The sequence below is a fragment of the Chinchilla lanigera genome, unplaced genomic scaffold (assembly GCF_000276665.1).
Source record: "Chinchilla lanigera isolate Chin_1 unplaced genomic scaffold, ChiLan1.0 scaffold00153, whole genome shotgun sequence".
In the NCBI taxonomy this organism is placed as follows: Eukaryota; Metazoa; Chordata; class Mammalia; order Rodentia; family Chinchillidae; genus Chinchilla; species Chinchilla lanigera.
In genome coordinates, this window is record NW_004955554.1 from 998,973 (window position 1) to 1,015,586 (window position 16,614).

The 16,614-nt window shown below is 38.5% G+C and overlaps 1 long non-coding RNA gene across 1 annotated transcript; it reads right to left on the reverse strand.

The window, feature by feature from the left end:
• Positions 1-11,411: 11,411 nt before the first annotated feature.
• Positions 11,412-14,920, reverse strand: LOC106147402. Its single transcript, XR_001232296.1, has 3 exons — positions 14,863-14,920; positions 13,697-14,261; positions 11,412-11,723 (listed from the first exon to the last, which is right to left on the reverse strand). It is a non-coding gene; the product is annotated as an uncharacterized LOC106147402 (long non-coding RNA).
• Positions 14,921-16,614: the final 1,694 nt, after the last annotated feature.

Below are 16,614 nucleotides of genomic sequence, written 5' to 3' on the forward strand. Positions count from 1 at the left end.
ATAAATGTGACTACTAACATAAGACAGTATAACGTAAGATCTACTGGAGCATTCTTTTTCCATCAGGGTTATCTAACAGAAATATAATTGCAAGTCACATATGTAATATTAAACTTTCTGCTAACTGCATCTTAAAAGGTAGAATTGAATACTTATAATAATACTATATTTTATTTACTTAAATAAATCTAAAACATATTCCTTTTAAAGTGCAGTAATGTGAAATATTAGAAACCTCACACTATTACATTACTGAAACCTCTAAGTGCCCAATTGGCTTCCTGCAGAGTGTCTCGGGGAGCACCTGCCCTACGTGTGTGTGCGGTCCTGCAGACTCCTGTAATGAAGAGCACCTCGCATAGATTTTGCTAACGTGGACAAATCCTCACAATCACAGACACATGTATCAGTATGTAGGTATGAATTATTTAGTGACCCAAGAGCAAAGAGGGATATTTTAAGGTCAAACAATGAAAAACAAACAAGTCAGCAAAGAAACAAAATATTGAAAGGTTTGAAAGTATAGAGAAGAGGGAATAGTCCCCACCTGCCATGGAATCACTCTATATTGATTAGCGCCAAATTAATGAAGGTTGAGAGCAGAATCCAGGGACAGTTCTGAGGAGAATCTGGGCTCCACGATGAGCCTAATGTGGGCTATGAATAATTCCTTTCCTCCCCTCTTGCGGGGCTCAGGGCTCAGTGCTCTGCTGTCCCCTGAGGCCCTGGAGAAATGCAGCACTTAGAGAACCTCAGGCTGACATCCTTACCACAGGCAAAATGTGCTCGTCAGGAGGCCAGGACTTAGTCAAGAACTTTTACCTCCAAAAAGCATTTTTTAAAAGTTGTAAACTGGCCCCCTCCAAACTGGCACAAGAGCCACACTGAGCCCTATGAAGTTTCAGGAGACTTGGTGACCATGTCCTGCTCCCCCCACATTATTTTGGGAACCATGCTGATACTGGGACAGCTTCAGGAGTCTCGGTGAAGCTCTGCACAGCCTCCAACACTGGTGCGGGAGGCACCTTGACTGCCAGATAGCATCAGAGGCCTTGGTAAGCCGTGCCCTGACCCCCCACCACTGCAGAAGCCACACTGATCCCCAGACAGCTTTGGGAGCCCAGTGACCATGCCCTGTGTGCCCCATACCATCACAGGACTGACACTGAGCCCCGTCGTGACAACACAAAGGATCAGAATGCAATCTCAGACCCTCTAACCCACCCAGAACAAGTCCAGGAGACATCAACATAGAAAATCTCGGAAATCACACACCTGAAATTTCTGAAATCACAGCAACTGAAGTAAAAGAAGCAATGCAATCAGGTTATAGGACAAATCAGATTAGAAATAATCTCTGAGGTAAAAAAGGAAATGACAATAATAATGAAAGAATTGCTCTGTGCATCTAAAGAGGACATAGATAAAAAATAGAGGAGCATACAAAAAATGATGTAAACCTTGAATGAATAATCTAGGAAAAAATTAGAATGCAAGAAACAGATTCAAACAGATATCTAGGAAATTAAAAATTCCATTGAAAGCTGGCAAAACTGCATGAATGAAGCTGAAGGTAGATTTTCTGACCTTGAAGACAGCATTGCAGCTAATGATCACAAGAGGAAAGATCTCTTAAAAATAATAAGGAACCAGAAAATAACAATTCAACAGCTGCAAGATAATACAAAGAAAAACAATGTAAGACAAATAGATGTCAATGAAACAGCTGGAGTCAACACAAATGACATAAAAAAACTTTTGGCAGAGGTAATAGCAGAAAATTTCCCAAGCATGGAAAAAGAATCTGACACACAGTAAGTGAGGGATGTAGAACTCAAATTAGCCATAACCATAATAAGTCTACCCCCAGACATATAATAATCAAGATCCCAGAAATTCAGCAAAAGAACAGAATATTAAAAGCTGTTAGTAGAGAGAAACAGGTCGCATAAAGGAAAGTTCATCAGAATCACAGCAGATTTCTCCACATAAACCCATCAAGTCAAGAAGAGCTTGGAGTGAAATTTTTTAAGTCCTGTAAGGAAACAACTTCGAACTGAGACTGATGTACCCTGTAAAACTATCCTTCAAATTTAGTGGAGAAATAAAATATTTCCACAACAAAAAACAACTGAAGAAACTCTTGAGTGTCAAACCAACTCTACAAAGAGTACTGAAAGATATTCTAATAAGGTAAAAATGACCACAATTTCAACAACAGCAACAGAAAGGAACCACCAAGCACAGCAAGCAATTACATAGAGGGAAAAAGGAGGAACAAACAGCAGGAAAATAACATGACAAAGATAAGTTAATACATACCAGTTGTAATCACCAATGTAAATGGTCTCAATTAGCCAATCAGAGAAGTAGCCTGGCAGAGTGGATCAAGAAACAAAATCCAAGAATATGCAATATACAAGAAACACATTTAACTCAAAAAGAAATTCACAGACTGAAAGTCAAAAGATGTAAAACAACACTCCACGTGACAGCAACCCAGAAAAAAAGCAGAAATAGCTATTCTGTTTGCAGACAATGTGAACTTTAAGCCAAGAATAATCAAAAGAGGTAAAGAAGGTCACTCAATACTTGTTAGAGGAAAACTGCAAGAGGAAGAGATAACAATCATAGAAAATTAAAAAGTCCATTGAAAGCTGGCAAAAATGCACAAATGAAGCTAAAGATAGACTTTCTGACCTTGAAGACAGCATTGCAGCTAATGATCACAAAAGGAAAGATCTCTTAAAACTTCAACATTCATTGTCACAAACAGATATATCACCTAGACAAAAAGTCAGCAAAGAAATAACAGAACTCAACCAAACTTGTGAACAAATAGACTTAGTAGATCTTCACAGAGTGTTCCACACAATATCAGATTACACATTATTCTCAGCTGCACACAGAATGTTCTGTAAAATAGACTATATACTAGCCCCTATAACATATTTAAGTAAATACAAAGGAATTGAAATTACCCCAAGCATACTATCTGACCATGGTGCAATGAAATTGGAAATTATTGACAAAAGAAATCACAATAACCCCATAAACACATGGAAAATAAATAACACCCTACTGAAAAACCAATGGGTCACAGATGAAATTAAAGAAGAAATTAAACAATATTTACAATCAAACAAAAATACAGATACAACTTACCAGAACCATGGGATGCAGTGAAGGGCAGTCCTCAGAGGAAAATTTATAGCAGTAAATCTCCACCTCAGGAAAACAGAATGAACACAAATGAACAAACCTATGCTGCACATCAAGCTTCTGGAAAAAGACGAGCAAGTCAAGCACAAAGAAGGCAAAAAATTATAATGATAGGAGCAGAAATTAATGAAATGGAGACTAAGAAAACAATACAAAGAATTAATGAATCAAAGAGTTGGTTCTTTGGAAGAATAAATAAAATTGATAAGCCCCTAGCCAACCTTATCTAAAAGGGAAAGAAAAAACTCATATTAATGCAATAAGGAATGAAAAGAAGGAAATCACTACACATCCTATAGAAATTCAGAAAATCATCAATACCTACTTTGAAAATCTTTAGTCTCATAGGATGGAAAAAAGAGGAAATGGACAGATTCCTAGATGTTTTTGAATTACGAAAGCTGCATCAAGAAGATGTAAAACTCTTGAATAACTCAAAATTAGCCAACAAAATTGAAAAAGTAATAAACACTCTTACCAACAAAGAAAGGCCCAGGTCCTAATGGATTCACAGCTGAATTCTACAAGAAATTTAGAGAAGATTTAATGCTGATACTTCTCAAAATCTTTAATGAAATTGAAAAGGAGGGAATTCTACCTAACTCATTCCTGGAGAGAAGTATTACCCTGATAACAAAACCAGAGAAAGACTCAACCAAAAAGAGAACTATAGGCCAATCTCCCTAATGAACATGATGCAAAAATTCTCAATAAAGTACTGACAAACAGAATGCAACAACTCATCAAGAAAATTATCCACCATGACCAAGTGGGATTCATTCCAGGAAGGCAGGGATGGTTCAATATATGCAAATCAATTGATGTAATACAGCACATCAAAAAAGTCAAAGACAAAAATCACATGATCATCTCAATAGATGCAGAAAAATTTTTCGATAAAGTCCAACACTCATTCATGAAAAAAAACCTACAGAAAATAGGAATAGATGGTCTTTACCTCAATCTGATCAAGCCATCTATGACAAAACAACAGCCAACATCGTAGTAACTGAACAAAAACTGAAAGCTTTCACTTTCAAATCAGGAACAAGACCAGGATGTCCACTGCCACCACTCCTATTCAATATAATGCTGGAAACATTAGGCAGAGCAATTAGACAAGAGAGAGAAATAAAAGGAATAAGGATACGAAAGGAAAAAGTGAAATTATCATTATTTGCAGAGGACAAGATAATCTACCCTAAAAACTCCATCAAAAGTCTTGTAGGTATAATAATCAAATCCAGTAGCATAGCTGGCTATAATGTCAACTCTCAAAATCAATAGCATTCTTGTACAAAAGCAACAAACAGACTGAGAGAGAAATTAGGGAAACCACACCTTTCTAAATAGCATCCAAAAAAATGAAATACTTAGGAATCAATTTAACAAAGGAAGTAAAAGATCTATATAGTGAAACTTACAGTACTCTTTAAAAAAGGGATCAAACAGGATGTAGAAAATGGAAAGATAGTCCTTGCTCATGCATAGGAAGAACCCACACTGTGGAATTGGTCATACTCCCCAAATGGTGGTACAGATTCAATGCAATCCCAATCAATATACAATTAGTATACCTCAAAGATCTAGAGAAAACATTCCTAAAATTCATCTGGACCCAGAAGAGACCTACAATAGCAAAAACAGTCCTGGGCAACAAAAGAAAGGCAGGAGGCATCACAACTGCTGACTTGAAATTATGCTACAAAGCTACTGTGATAAAATCAGCATGGTACTGGAAAAAAAGCAGACCTGAAGATCAATGAAACAGATTAGAAGATGCAGACACAGCTACAAACACATTCAGCTACTTTATATTTGACAAAGGGGCCAAATATGTTCAATGGAAGGAAGATAGCCTCTTTAACAAATGGTGCTGGAAGAACTGGCTTTCTACATGCTAAAGACTAAAACTAGACCCACATCAATCACCATGCACTAAACTAAAGTCAGAATGGATCAAAGATTTAAATATTAAAACAGAAACTGTCAATCTACTAGAAGAGAAAGTAGGTAAAACTCTTAAGGACATAAAGGTAGGCAGAGAGTTCAGGAACAAAAACCAATCTGCACAGGAAATACTTCAAAGAATCTTGGAAACAATCCAAATTCCCATCAGTGGAAGAATGGATAAAAAGATGTGGTATTTTTATACAATGGAGTATTACTCCACTATAAAAAAGATAAATTTGAGGCTTTAATGGGGAAATGGATGCAACTAGAGATCATACTCATAAATGAAATAAATCGGACCCACATGTGTAAACATCATATTGGCCCCCTGGTGCAAGAACATAAAAGAGTAAACAAATCCCAAAAGGTACAATAGATAATAAGAAAGGGAAAGAAATTGCTCAAACAGAAGGAACAACTGGGATGAGGGAAAGGAGAAAAGAATGAAAGAAGGAAGGGAAAAAATCTATATGTGTAATACAAGGATGGCTGGGATAACTGTACTGCTGATGTCTATTGGTTTATTGAAAGGAACAGTTAATGCTTAAATTTTTTAACTGGTTTTTCATGCTTATATCTGGTAATCTGAACAACAAATTTGTTTTTTTTTTTGACCAGCTAATTTGAAGACAACAATATGAAATATAACGACCATTATTGAATTCCTCCCATCTTGTTTAGCAAAGCTTAGTATCATTTCTGATGATTTTTTATTACTTTTTATTGTCTTTAATTGTTTGATCAGTCTTGCTTTCTTACATCTGGTAATCTGAGCAACTCCACTGAAGATAACAATATGTGGTATAACAACCATTGTTAATTCCTATTATATTGTTTTGAAATTCTGTATCATTTTTATTGTTTTTGTGTTGTTTTTGTTCTGTCTTTGCTGTTATTTTGTTATTTATTTTCTCTTTAAAATAAAAAAGGTAGAGATGTAGCCTGGGACAGAAAAGGAGCAGAGGTCAGACACAGAGTCAAGAGGAGAGCTCACAAATTCACTGAAGAGACAGTGGTCAGCAACTCTGACTACTTTCAAAGGGAAAAAGAATTTCCAGTGCAGGAATGTTGAAAACAGAACTCTTGGTGAGGACATCAAGCACATGCATATTTGCAACACATGTATTTGAAATTAAATAGCAGCTTTTTATATTACTCATGGAGTAACAATTAATGGAATATGAGGGTATGGATCCATTTCAAATGATTGAGCTAATAATGTATCTACTTTTCTGCATGTGCCTGATGTTATTTAAAATATGGTAACTATAACCCCTAGGACACAGTTTGTACATGTGGAAGAAGGATGCATTTTAAAATATTAAAAGACACATTTGTCAATAAATAACCAGTATGCATATGAATACTATTCAACATCACCGTCATTAGGCAAATGCAAATCTAAACCACAGTGAGGTATAACTTTACTCCAGCAAGGCTGGCTGTTATGAAAGCTCTAAAGATAACAAGCACTGGAAAGAATCTTGGGAAAATGGACCCCGGATAGTGTGACTGAGACCGTAAAATAGTATAGGCAATAAGGAATTAAATATAGAACTACTGTAGGATCAAGAGATTCTATTACTGGGAATATATGCAAAGGAAATGAAGTATGTCAAAGAGATGCCAAAGCATTATCTACAGTAGTCGAGAAATGTAAACAAAAATCAGCTGGAAACTAGACAATGAAAATGTGCAACATATACACCAAACAGTATTATTCAGCCATAGAAAATAATGAAACCTGTCATTTCTACAACCAGGATGGAACTAGAAACCGTTATCAGTGACATAAGTCCAGCACAGACAGACAAACTAAGATCGTTGACCTTAGACATTGAACAGAACCATGGTTACCAGAGCTTAGGAATGTGGGTTGGGGAGAGTTTGACCAGTGGCCACTAAGGCAGAATTAGACAGCAGCAAGGAGCCGTGGCATGGTATTGCATGGGAAAGTGAAGATAGGTCAAGGTGACAGTGTATTCTGTGTTTCAAAAAGCTAGAAGAAAGGTGTTTAAGTGTATTCATCGTGAACACATGTTGGAAGTCTGAAGTGATGGATATGCTTACCTTGTGTCTCTTCTTGAGTTGCAAGGGAAGGGAAAGAAATGAAGTTGGAATGGAAAATACTTTTGTTTTGCTTGCAGCTGATACCAATCCACTAGTCCTTACTTCCGGGGTCAGTATTACCAAGATAACAGCAGATATAGCTAATGTTTATTGTCAGTTGGCCTCAACTCAGAGTTGAGCTTTGAAATAGTATGTTATTCTGACTGTGACATAGTCTAACGTTATAAATACTTTCATAAAATAGAATGAGGGAAGGGAGAGTAGAAAGTTGGTGGAGAATTTCTGAATTGCAAGAAAGAAATATGACAGAAAGTTAATGTGGGAGCAGAAGGAAATTTTAGTCATATAATACACTGCTATTATGCACTACCAAATTTTTTAAATTTTTTGTGTCTTTTTGAGACAGGGTCTTGCTATGCAATTGAGGCAGGCCTTGAGCTCACTTTGTAGCCCAGGCTGGTCTTGAATTTACAACAATCCTCCTGCCTCACCCTCCTGAATGCTGGGATTATAGGCGTGCACCACCACACCCAGCTAAAACTTTTAATTGACATTTTGTGAAATTTATTCTTACTTGTTTCTAAATATTAGAAAATAAAGACTGCTTTCAACCAATTTATGGAATCTAAAGTAGCTTCCTGCAGGATATTTTACCAGGCATTGTGAAGGTACTGCTTGGATTGCATTCATTTACTGATTGTTTTCAGAAAGCGAAGCAGATAACTATTTTGTCCTCCTTTTGAACTCTCTTTAAATAACACTCCAAGATCAGAAGATATCAGAGGTTTAATAGCTGACCTTTCTTTTAAATTCAAGGACATGATATATTTTTCTACATATTTTGGGCAGCCCATTTTAATTTATATTCCTGCTTACATAAGTGGTTTCAGGAAGTCCATAGGTATAATTGGATGAGCACTGTGTGGATCTTTTTAATTAGAATTTTCACTAAGTTGAGCAGGAGCTGTGTCTGCTCTGATATGCATGTGTAATTTCCACTAAAGTGAGCAAGCATAACTAAGGCACTATTTTCCCTTTTGAGCACTTTGAATCCTATGCACTCCAGATGCCCCGGCATGCCTTGATTGTTCTCTTTTTCAAGTTGTTGGCTTATCATGGCAGTATAACTTTTTATGAAATCCCTTTTGTTTATTTAAATGAAGTTTAAGACCCCTCTAAAGTCATAAAAGTCCTGGTAATGGAGGTGTTAATTTTTCAGTGATGGAACAGGTATTTGCTAAGTGAAAGGAAAATATTTGTCCAAGCCTCCATGCTCTGGTCTGATGACTCTGGACAGGACGCTGATACTGGCTGGCAGAGAGAGATGAACCTCCCTGCAGAATAAAATGCAAATTTGATTGCTGAAAACAGCAATACTCAGAAAGGCCATAGAGCCTTGCGGCTTTCCGTGGGCAGCTTGCAGGAAGAGGGCTCGGGATCACTCAATAGCTCCACGTGTCCACCCTGCTCTGGAGCACTAATAAACATCTGCTCACACTGGACCCACGCCCGGTTCCAGTTTTAAGGCTATACCGGCTTCAGCATTAAATAGCTGTTAGGAGAAGCACTGTCACTTGATTGGACTGTGATCCAATCCCATTTTATTTTAGAAAACGAGGGTGGGACAAAGTAAAAGGTGAAATATAACATCATTCAGAAGTGTTAGGCTTTAGATATATAATTCTGATCCATAAAAAGTCACAATTTCACTATTTTGGAGTGAGAATGCTGTAGCACAAAAAAACTTGAAAATTTTTATTTTGTAATGGGACAATTACCTAAGAGGCTTATTTAGCACACCCTTACTAAGCGATCCTGGATTAGGAAGACTTCTACAACAGAAGAAGGTGATCTTAAAAGCCCGACCCTCGCAGAGAGGGCTGCCGGTGCACACACAGCCGGGCCCTGCTCTCACACAGCCTTCTGCACTGCAGGCTGAGGTTCCTCGGTCTCAACCAAGAGAAGCCACTGTTCCCCACATGGACGAAAGTGTGGTTCAGGTTTGTCCTTCGCAATCCGCCCTTGCCGGAAGTGGAGAGTAGCAGAAAATCACGGAAACCCAGTGCTGGCGTCGTCCGCAGCAGCTGCTTCAGAAAAGGACTGCCACGAAAACCAGGGCTGATCCTGGCCACGGCTGAAAACATGGTTCTGAATTTAGGTCCCTTTTTCTGGATTTCCTGCTGGATCACACATAGTGAACACAGACTGCGGCCTGGGGGTGCAGCTAGGAGGGGTGGGGGTGTAGACCCCTAAACCTTAGAGAGGGGTTTGGGGTTACTCCGATACCTGTTAGCGTGTAATCTAATGAAAAGTGTTACTTTAGGGATCGTCGGTCTTATTCTTTTCATTTTCTCAAATTAAATGCTTAGAAGACTTTAACTTCAAATATATAAAAAAAAGTATTTTTGCCCCACAAACTAAACATAAAATACCTTATTGCTCCCCAGTGCACTTTGAAATATCTGTCTATTCCTAACATTTTCCCAGTGTGTTTAAGACTGAGTTATCCACAAGCCTGTAATGTGCAAGATATTTTACATTCAATTTTCTTCTATTAACCAAATAGATCTGGGTTTTATAAACTTCATACATTAATTTCATATGCCTTGGAAAACTATAATTATGAAACTATGTGTGTAAAAATCTTTATGTATATTTCAAATTCAAATGAGCTGATCAGAGTAATATTTTTTCTTTACTTTTAAAATTTACTCGTGCCTGTTTTTTTCATTGCTTTGAACAACTGACAGTTACTTGCATTGCCTTATCTTTAATTTTGTCCGTGTTACTTTTCCTACTGTCCCTTTTTCTTCTATTATTTTTGATACCAGATTTTCACAAAATTTCACACTGCGTAAATAAATCTTTTATCGCACACGACTGACATTTCCCAGGCTTGAGCTGTCTTCCCGGCCTCTGACGTTTCCCTAGAGTGTCCTGTTGCTTGTGTTTTTCTATGGTGTCTCCACTGATTCTAAAAAGTATGAACCACGTCAGGTCTCGAACGGCCTCTTCCAGGTTACGGGTAACGTTTAGATCCGCTCGGCAGCGCCCCCCGGAGGCCGCGGGAAGCAGACCCCGGCCCCGCGTGCGGCTCTACCCACCTGCGGCTGCGGCGCGGCCCTGAGGCCCCGCGGGTCCGTGTTAGAGCCGCGATGCCGAGCGCGTCTGGGCCCGAGGGACCCAGGACGGGCGCAGAAAGGCGCTGTGCTCCTCACCTCCCTCCGGGAAGCAGCATGTCCTAAGCATCCAGAGACTGTAAAAAATTACAGACATTTGTGACAGCACGAGAATTCCGGAAGGTTCCGAGTTTGGAAACGCTCCGTGGGGATGAAGTGTCCTTTCACGATGCGCCTGACACCGCCACCCTTGGCGCCCGTCCGGACCCAGAGCTGGAGCGCAGCCACGCCGCAGTTCGGGTCCGACTGCACTGAGCAGCTGTCGCCCGGGAAACCCCGGACCGACGACTTCTTCCCCAGCCGGGATGCCTCGTTCACCCACTTGGCATGACCGGAGAGAGGACGAAGGCCCAGCACCCCATCACTCAGGAGGACGAAGGCCAAGTACCCCATCACTCAGGAGGACGAAGGCCCATTACCCCATCACTCAGGGACCCTAACTCCACGCCCCACGGCGCCCTGCAGAACAGGGCCATCGCACGTGAGGCAGCTGCTGTGCTCACACCTCTTCTCCCGGCTTCGTGCTGCGGGTGGCCACCCTCCCCTCTGCCCCGAGGATGGCTATCCTCCCCTCTGCTCTGCGGATGGCAATCCCCCAGCCTCTGTCCTGGAGAGCCACAAGCCATTCATTTCCTCGGGCAGGGCTTCTTGGACAAAATTTTGTGGATGAAATATCCTACTTGATAATCCATGGTTTATTTAGGGCATAAAATGCATATTGCATTTTGCAGGATGTGCTGTGGCAGAAATGTGCCTTCACAGCAAGTTTGTACTAAATTATGAACACATGAAACTATTTTACCCTCCCACCATAATCTGAAGTTGAATTAGATATGCATATGAAAGGTAGATATCTATATATTGTTTTAGTAATCAATGCAAATAGACTTCGTTCAAAAGACACTAAATGTTAAGCAAGATGATGGTAAATTTAATGAGATCTAATGATATTATGAGTCACATGTATTTTAGTATATGATGGTTGATATCTACTAAATGCTTACTATTTACCAAGCACTGGACTAAGCTTCTTGTTTTATTTTATTCTTACAAAATATTTAAAGTCATGTAATAAATCTTATGAGTCCAGAATTGAGACAAATTCCCTTGTAATGTAAAGGCCAAAAAAATTTCTAAAAGGTGAAAAATTTGTACTCTGTTGTGAAGTGTCTGGTACTGGAATGTGAACTCTTAGTCGCTGTAAGAGCCTGTCATAAGCGAAGAACATAGACTTCAGAAGAGTGCGCCGAACGGTTGGTGATGAGATCATGGAGCAGATGGGAAACAGGAAAGCTGCGTCTAGAAACAGAACACAAGAAATGAAGTTTTCAGAGGATGCCATGCACTTGGTGAAATGGTTAAAACGCCTTTGCTGCTAGTAGAAGTCCAATAACATTTGAAAGGATGTGCAGGTGAGCAATACCACAGTTTCTAGTTACAAGAGCCATATAAAATGCGTATTTTTATTTCCCTATGCTATAATTAATGAAACTAAAACTCAGATTGTGACTTGTCTGTGATCACACAGATAATAAACAAAAAAGTGAATTTTCCAGATAGATTATCTGGACTTATGAGGTGCTCTTCAGCTGTGTGAGGGAAGGAGACATTAAAGATTAAATAGCTTTTTCAGACTGGTAAAGGAGAATAATATTACAACTGACAAAAAAAATCATAAGATAGTCTCATAAAGAGTTACTTGAAAAAGTGTGATTTCTTCTGTGTTTTTAGGACTTGAGGCAGCTAGTATAAATTTCTTAAGGGTGCTATTATAAAAATTGAATCAAGTGCTACTCTTTTTTCAAATTTTTAATTGTACTTGACTCTCTGCAAGGACACAGTCGGCATAAGGATGTTAAAAAGTCCTCAGAAGGGTTGTTCTAGATGAAGGATTATTAGAAAATTGCCTCTGCTTCACATAGAAATGTTCACATTGGTAGACAGCCAATGTGTTCTTACGTTCTCTAGGTGGACAGTGAAAGTGTAGCCCTGCAATGAGTGAATGCAAACCTTGAGTGACAGCCTCCTCACCTGTGGATGGCAGGCCAACAGCAGGTTACTTGTGTGTTCTTTTCTGATTGTTAGAGGGTTATCTGTGAGAATGTCAGCTTGGAGTCCATGCTGTCTGTAGAACTGGGAATAAACATCTGCAGTCTGAGGAAACCTAGCTAAGTTCAAGTGTGGTTCTAAATGTACTTGTACAAATCCAGACACATCTGCTTTATAATCTCAATGTCTTCAGTATGCACATGTGAATAATTTTAGACTTAAATATCAATGAACAGATCCTTAGTTAAACGGGACAGTACATGTAAACTCACTTAATGCATAACTGCATAAACACAGTACATTTTATTACAAGGCTAGCTGGGCTGCATGATCATCTAAGTGGCAGACAGAAACTTTTAACAACACAGACAGCATTGAACTGGAGGCATCATTATGGCAGGAAGAAGCACTGAGCTCACGTGGCATTGAGCCCACGTGACACAGTACTGACAAATTTCCAGGGCTTTCCATTCCACTGCACAGCATGAATTGGAGGCAGTTTTAGTTGTACTGACAGTCAGACTTACCTGCCATTTTGAAAAAGTTGTCTGCCTCATTTCTAAATGTTATTTTACTGCAAAGCATTTAGAAATAATTTAGTGTCCACATTGCCTTACTTAGCAAGAAGGAAAACACAAAAGAAAAATGTTTGTGTGTAGGAGGCCTTCTGGGCCTAATGAGTTTACAGGTTAATACCAAAAAATAATTCTTTCTGTAATTTGTTCTTTCAGTCTTCTACACATTTACTTAATATTTAATTTTCTGCTACTTTTAATTATTTTCTCAAGGGCTGGGGATATAGCTCAGTGGCATAAACGCCTGCCTGGCAAGTGCAAGGTCGTGAGTTCTATCCCTGGTACTGCAAAAAAAAAAAAAAAAAAAACAATTATTTTCTTGAAATACACTTACATTGAACTGATTTTTCAACCACTTGGCTATTTTAGTAATTTCTCCTTGATCTAAATGGTTTGTTATGTATCCATTCCTATGCACTCTCTAGAACTCTCCAATTGGAAAAGTATATAATATAAAATTAAGTATAAAATGCATATTGTAATATAATGTGCAGCCTTGAACACAATGCCTATCCAGGCAAGAATGTCACTACAGAAATGTCCTTGACAGCTACAGTATCAAACAACATCACTTGGGTCAACAAAGGTTAAGACTGACAGCCAGGTTGCTGCTAAAATGGCCAATGCGCATTCTGGCATTTTACTTACCTTATTTCAGCGGAATGGGAGTTTAAGCACGCCAAGTAATTACCTGAAGGCTGAACAGATTGGACTGGACAGTGTCCCCTCATCAGAATTCAACAGCCATGTAAAAGAATGAAAACAAGCTTAAAATGAAGAGGAAATAAATACTGGCATTTGAAAACACAGCCATGCTGTTCCTTGATTGATGTGAGGAAGAAAGGTGGTGGATAGCGCTTGAAGGCATCTTTCTCACCACTGTTCAGATTTGCATATGATGGCAACTGAAATGCTTCAAAGCTTTTTGCTCTCATCCATGCAGTCTTGAAGAACCGTTTCTGGTTAGAAACGAAGCAGATGGAGTGGGAATGGCCATATACGCTTTCATGGACTTTGGCACAGCACGGCCTCTCAATGGTGTCAGTCTCTAGTGTTGCAATATCATATCAGAAACAATGCATTGCCCTTCAGAACTGAACTGTGTATAATCACGCCGTGACACACGGCCATACTTTAAATAAATATCCTTAACATCCTCTGCCAGGTGATTTCTGTTAAATGAGAATGACCTCTGGAAAAAATCCAGCTTCCGCTAAAAGAAAACAGATGTTTTATGTTTTGTTTACTAAGACTTGGATTGATAATTATTTTGCATGTGAATTTGGGAACAGATATATCCTGCGGTTTATTTCCCAGAAAAGAAAAAAAGCTGACACATAGGAACAGTGGTATGCAACCACTATTCCTCACAGAAACTTCTCTGTAGCTGTCACGTGTCTCAGTTGTGAGGTCCCACCACTAATTCAGAAGCCTAGAAAGACGGTGCATGGAGAATGCTGAGCATATCAACTCAAGGAAGAACCTGACCGAGTTAGAGTGAAAATAGTTCTAGTGTTTGAAAATCCTCTTTGAATATATAGGAAGGAGAGGGAAAGTTCAACTTGAGACATGAAGTAGGATATTCAGATGACAGAAAGATAGACATAGAGAGAGTCTTTGCAGTATTCTCAGTAATTGTGTGAGTCAAACTTTCCATAACTGTACCAGATATCTGCACAGTCAGCCTCACGGGAGACAAAGTTCATTCAGGCTCACAGCTGGAGGGTTCAGTCAATGATTTGTTGGTTCTCTTGTTTCTGGGCCTGTGATAAAGCCACCTGTGATGGCAGGAGGAGAGTGGTAGAGGAAGTTACCTCATAGAAGCAGGAACCAGAGAGTAAGGACCTGAGGGCCCATCACCCTCTTGGAATCCATGCCTCCAATGACCTCACTTCCTCCTTCTAGGCCCCACCTCCAATGACCTCACTTCCTCCCGCTAGGCCCCACCCCTGAAAGTCCCAATGCCTCCCAGTAGTGGTGCAGATTGGATACAGAACTTGTAACATATAAACCTTTGTAGGCTTATCTGAACCATATAAACAATAGAACAAAATACAACTGGAAATGAAATAAATAGCCATTGATATAAGACTGTTAAGTAAATTATATCACACATAAGATGAAGTAATATGTAGCCCCTAAAATAATGAAGGCAATTCATATGTATTTAACATAAGATGTTCTTTATAACATATGCAACTGGGCATGGTGGCACATGCTTGTAATCCCAGCACTTGCGAGGCTGAGGCAGGAAGATCGTTGTAAGTTCCAGACCAGCCTGGGCTACAGTGTAAACTAAAGGCCAGCAGGAACTGCATAAAACACCCTGTCTTAAAAAGACAAAAATAAATAAATAAATAAATAAATAAAGTGTAACATATGCATATCATAGAGCAGTATGATCCCAAATGTATTCAGATAATTAAATAACTTGCCAAATTTAATAACTGCAGCTGTAGATGTAAGTTTTAAAGCCAGAAACTGATTACCTGTAGAAATTCATAAGTGAGGACAGATGTAGGGAAGGACATTCTAATATTTTCCTTATGCTTTTCCATAAAATTTGAAATTTTCAGTGTGATAAAATGCTGTATTAAATAATAAAATATGTTTTCAAACTGTTCTTTGATAGGAGACTTCATATATTTTTGATCATTCAAAGAATCCAAGATAATCTTTGAGAATATATCCTAAAAACTTGCTAACTTTATGTTATTTTGACAACAGCACATTATTTTCAGAAAGTTCTCTATATAACTCATCTGTTTGGCAAACTGATTTCCAGAGAAAATATTAAGTGTTTCTGCTTTAAATCAATCAATGATAATGATGTACATTCAATTTACAACTCTCTCTGAAGTGCTTATAATGATTTTTTAATGAATACCCCAAAACATTTTCAGTGTTCTAAATGATGTAGTTTAATATTATTTTGAATCTAATAGCCACTATATGATCCATATTATACAATGCTGCAAATATAATGTTATGTATAAAGTCAATTGTATTTTAGATTGAATATTTAACCAAATGGAGATATAATTAAAATGACCATTGTTCATGTAAATAGGTTTTCACTTGTAGATTGAGCTTTAGTTTTCATTATTTTTCCTGTGATTATAAACTCTCAAATTTTAAATGATGAAACAAAATTATATTTTGAATAGATTCCAAATTTACATTAAATAGAGGGGCTGGGGATTTAGTTCAGTGGCACAGCACCTGCCTGGCAAGTGAAAGGTCATGAGGTTGATTCCCGGTACCGGAAAAAAAAGAATACATTAAATAGAAAAATATTTAGTTGTAAAACATTAAAAATTGTTTTTGAAATACAAATTCTTAAAAAATACCAATTTAATGTCTGCCTCTCTTTTATATATTTTTCTTACCATGAGTGGGATAACTCAGCAAGTAATCATATAGCACACATGTCTCCAAATTTTAGCCCAAGGTTTAGAGATCCTGGGGAGAACTATAGAGGTGTGGTGCACATGTCTACTTTCCCAGCCGCTCAAGGTGCTGATGTGGTGAAATCACTTGTGCCCAAGAGTTTGACGACACTCTGG